The 5,408-nt window shown below is 30.7% G+C and overlaps 1 long non-coding RNA gene across 1 annotated transcript; it reads right to left on the bottom strand.

Annotated features, from left to right (window-relative positions):
- Positions 1-1,895: 1,895 nt before the first annotated feature.
- Positions 1,896-2,448, bottom strand: LOC141711837 (uncharacterized). Its single transcript, XR_012571468.1, has 3 exons — positions 2,312-2,448; positions 2,150-2,188; positions 1,896-1,951 (listed from the first exon to the last, which is right to left on the bottom strand). It is a non-coding gene; the product is annotated as an uncharacterized LOC141711837 (long non-coding RNA).
- Between the last annotated feature and the right edge of the window lie 2,960 nt (positions 2,449-5,408).

Genomic DNA, 5,408 nt, shown 5'->3' with positions numbered 1-5,408 from the left:
TAAATGGTATGTTGAATATGTCTTCCAAAAATAAATTTAATTCTTATGATTTGGAATTTTATATTATCTTACTGTACTAATTATTTTTTGTAGGTTTAATATTTCTTTATTGTGTATTGATGACACCGGAAAGGTTGAAATTAAAGTTGGCAATGTAGCAGGTCAGAAACTATACAAAGCAAACGCAAATAACCTATTCGACCAGGTATAACATAATCTAATAGTTTCTATTTATAAATTTTTCGTAGAAGAATATTAATACTTGTAATGCAGTACGATGGACCCGAACTTGAGAAGCTCTTGAAGAAAGTCGAGGACTAGACTTATAGATTCCAACTATCAATCAAAGAAGATAACATTAATCCTATAAACTCAGTTGTGGTGGCAGAAGACATCATACCAAAAGACTATTTGTCCGACGGCACAGATGAAGAGCAGCCCAAACCTATAGAAGAATCTCTAGCGGAGGTAATTTTCCTTTCTTTAATACTATTTTACAAATTTTACTTTATGTATTCAGATTTATAGTTCTTATTTTTCTGTCTTCATGAAGGCATCGACATCCACCTTTCATATAGAAGAAATTTCAGAGAATAACTAATTTTCCTAATTGAACAATCAGCTTACAGCAACTACACTAAGACGATGACTACATTCTCCAGTTTAGTCAATGTATGTGGTGAATAGGAAATGGTATTTGAGTTTACTTACATACCTATTTACTTGAATGTTATAAGTTCCAGTTTGTTATGTTCACTAATTTAAATATTTTTATCTTTAGCATTTAAGACATTTTGTACTATATTCCGGATTACAATAGTAAATTATTAATCAAATTTCTTTATGTAATATCTATATAATTCTATTAAATAAATTTGAAATAAAAATCAATAAATTAACCCCTGCCACTAAAGATTATTCATGGATTCCCTGACTTTAAAAAATACGGTAATAATATTATAATGTACTATCCAAAATTGTAAAAAAAATTAAATCATACAAATTAGGCAAATGGCACTTCTATAACGGTTAACCATAATGACAAGTATCAGTTATCCTTCTTTTTACATTGCAAATTTATCAATTAAGTGCAAAAAACCAGTAAATCTTTCAATTATGTTTTGGTACTACATATGAAAACCTTACATTTATAGTAACAATATCAAAGTGATTGGGTTTAATTTTCAATTGCATTCCTTAATAATATTTTACAGAAGAAAGTGCACAATTACATGTCACTGTATGCAAACAAGTCAATATTGAGGCACGTTACCCTGTTTAATTATCCTCAAACATACTAAATAATTACTCTGCCTCTATTGGCAACCACAAAGAGCCAGTTTTAATGAAGAGACCTCAAACGACTTAATATCTCATGCACGAATCAAAGTTACAGTGAAATTTAATTTACCCACAAGTTTGAAGACGAGATGTTGATTTATTTACAATTTGTTGTTAATTATGAATTCGTCCTAACCAATTCCAAATCTGCATTTTTTTCCTCTTTTCAGCACCTCGACAGAAGTACGACTATCTCCATATAACAACGTGGTTCTCACCCTCTTTTTCCACTTCCTCGCTACCTTCCGCAAGTTACGTCCTAAATACTGAAATTAAAAACATCCTTTGACATTTGGAAATTTCAACACATACAAAATAAACAATTCTAAGTTATTTAGTTTCATATTAAGAGTAAGAAATTACCGCCCCATGACATTGCTGATCAATATGTGATTTCTTAAGAACAACGTGAAACTCTAAGATTTCTTCGTTATGAACTACTACTCCTTCTGGATATTCATTCAGTAATTTTGTGTCAACTAAGAATATTTGTGTAATACAAATTTAAATAAAACTATAACATATTTTTACTTCTGGTAACATTTAAAGGTACCCGGGGGATCTCCAACAGCCTTATTAGTCTCTTCAATTTGAGTAGCCGAGCCATATTCTGCTTTACATTTTGCAGAATAAAATAAAAGAATTACCGTTCTATAATTTAACAAAGTACTTATATTGAAAAGTACACAACAGTGCAAAAAGTTTTTCCACTTTAACTTAATAATTTCCACTTAACAGACTGAAAGTGTTGTTTGGTTTAATTCCTAAAAAAACAAGTTCATTGTACGGCGTAAAGAATTCAACCTACCTTCTGAATCATTACTGTCTTCACTTCTCAATACTAAACCTGCAAGAAATATGTTTAACATAAATTATTAACTAATAAACAAATATAAAACTTTATGATTTCTTTACAAAAAGGAAAAAAATTAATATTGAAAAAGACTTTACTTCTTTTGGAAATTTTTACCTTCAATAACCATATTCCTATTTTCTGGAATTGAAATTTGCTCATTGTTGCTTTGTACTTCACTATTTTTGCCCACAAACAACTCAGAACTGAAAATTCCCCTCATATTTTGTCCGCAATTAGTATGGTACGTATCATACAAAGATATTGAGAAAGTGGAATTCCCCACATAATTGAACATAATAATGTAATCCTTCTGCACTTGCAACTTCTTGAATTGTTCTTTAAAACAAAAAATTTTACTATCAGAAAATGAAAATGTGAAATATAATGCGGTAGTTCCCTCGACTAGTATATTAACCACACTCCTAATAGTTATCCCAAATATCTTCACAAACACATGTGGAAGTTCCTATCATTGAAAAAATGTACTACTTTAGTACACTTAAGTTAATTTATATAATTTTATGATGCTTAATATAAAACACTTACAAGTTCTCCATTCATAATGGCTGATTCAGTTACAAACTTTAGGAATCTGAAGTGCAAAGGCAATTCTGAAATACCTGATCCAAAATTCAAAAATATTAATTGTTTTACAAAAAAGTTTTAAAAAAACTAGGATTTGTGGACTACATTTTTTTATGTTAATAGTTACGTTTTTAACCTGATACATAAAGTTCTGGGGAAATACTTGTTCTGTGATATACACAAACCCCATAGCTGCAATCATTTTTCGTCTGCCAGAATACTATAGTATCCCCAACTTTGATTAATGCCGCTTTCACAAATCGGAGCCAATAATCACCAAAAAGGACATAGCCAGATTTCCATTTTATATCAATACTCCAGAAAAACTTTTCAAATCCAATTCATATCATGAAACATGTTTTTGGAAGATCAATTTTTCTGCATGCATTTTCTGGCAGCACCTAAAGAAGTTAAACCTTATTAAAATGTAAAATGAAAATCTCAAAATAAGATTTAAAAAAATATAGTTACCGCTACGAATTCGTCACCGACTAGATGTTTAGCCTCGATCACCAATTCATACAGGCCAACATTATTATCCATTGCATTACGGCAAAATGTAGAACGAAGCATATCTGATTCCACCTCTTTCGCCACAAAAGAACCATTAGTAATACTAGCAGTAATAACACGATCCTCATGATAATTAATTTCAATTGCATAAGGGTTATATATTTCAATTAAGAAATTACTACTACCATCATAATGCAGTCTCACAGGATGATATGGTTTTATAAGATAAAAATCCATCAAATCTTCCAAACCTTCGATGTACTTAACCTTAGCATCAATGGTAGCACTCCAACTTCTACCAGAGTTCACATGCACGGAGACATTCCTCGGTATGAAACTGCCAATTTCAGAAGCAAAAGAAGTGGGTAACAACTGCAAGAAAGTGGTAACACAGGAAATATATCAACAATTGATAAATGAAAAAAATGACAGAAGTAATCAAATTTCTGGAAATGCTTACCAGTTTACCATGCGTAAAATTTTGAATCGTGTTAGTACAAACAAAACTAATTTTGGATGATCCAATTTCCATTTTCGGTTACAGCTTTGAATAAAGGAAGAAAATGGGTTTCAATAATGGAAGAAAGTAACATTCCGTGGCAGACAAAGTAGTAGGTGGAGGTTAAAAAATTTATTTTAACATTAATGCACTGTTAACTGTTCACACTACAACATTTTCATTAAAAGTCAACATTTTAAAATATGGTTTAAAAATTTACACCAAAAACAGCATTATTTAACAAATGGTTACGTCTCTCATCAATGTAATTTTAGATTTATTATGTTTTCTTAAATTCTATTTCCTTAAACAAAGGCAAATCAATTAAAAATTCATAAACTTGGAATACCTTTAAAAAATAAGTAAGTGCAATTAAATAAAATAAATATAATATAATTAAGAAAATGCTAAGCGCAGCGGGCTCAATGACTAGTTATAATAAATTTGATATTGTTTTGAGTCCTAATACGTGTGTAAGAGAAAGGGAGAGTATCTGTGTAATAACCCCAAAAATTTTGAACTTTTTTTGTAACCCTTATGAATAGTGATTTTGCTGATTATGCTGAATAAGAAAACTTTTCATGCCACACTATGTAGGGGTTCTTTTATTGGTATTCTCAAATCTTATTAGTACTCTATATGATATATAAATGTATGTAAAGATCATCAGAATCCAAATTCGAACGCTTTGATTTTTCCCGAAAACCCACCAGATACAGAAAGAATTAAGTATAAGGTAACATGATTAAAAGGATTTTAATTCAAGAATTATAAGAGAGGATCATAAAAGGAATATAAAATATTGAGAAAGTTTTAAGGGAACCTAAGTAATGAGATCCCGGGTATGATCCCTCAAACAATAAACGAGAACGAAAGTTAAGCGAACCGTGTAACAGATAAGCGGTCATTAGCCAAGTAATTAGGGGTTAATCAACGAGGTTAGTGGGTGATGATGTCATCACACCAACAAGAAGAAAGTGTAAGAAGATGACATAAGAAGGGTGACATAAGCATGACAAAGAGAAGTATTTTGTTGGATGATTATAGGCCAAGTAAAAGTTACCATGGTAAAAATATTCTAATTAATTGTCAAAGCCAAAAGGGAATCAACCAACAATTAGCATAACACAAAAATCAAGAAGCTCAATTTGTTCCTCAAGAACAAAGCTCTCGGCCCCTTTCCATTTCAAAAGAAAAGAAAATCTAAATTCAAGTTCCAAGCATTGTTAAATTGTGAGGTAATTATCCAAGGTTCCTTGTACATAGATATAGCTATCCTATGAATCTAAGCTTCCATTTCCTTCACAATCTCTTCCAATAATTCATGGAAGAAGAGGGTGAATAGTGTTTTCAAGATCTTAAAAATTTTGATCTTGTGTTTTTGTTTAGATATAGCTTTGGTAAGGATTTTCAAGGGTGATTCCAAGCTCCTTAGTTACTTGTACTCACCAAGGAAGGTATAATCTCATACCCTAGCACTACTTTTGTATATTTAGAGTTTTTATGTTTGGTATGGTTCATGAGAATCATGATTCTTGTATACTTAGAGTGTGGTTGGAATTGTAATGAGTTTGAAGTTGTAAATCTTGATTATTGGTTAATGAACTTAGGTAT

Source organism: Apium graveolens, chromosome 3 (assembly GCF_009905375.1).
Source record: "Apium graveolens cultivar Ventura chromosome 3, ASM990537v1, whole genome shotgun sequence".
NCBI classification, from domain to species: domain Eukaryota; kingdom Viridiplantae; phylum Streptophyta; class Magnoliopsida; order Apiales; family Apiaceae; genus Apium; species Apium graveolens.
Note: the sequence above shows the minus strand (reverse complement) of the source record. Positions and strands in the feature narration are given on the sequence as shown.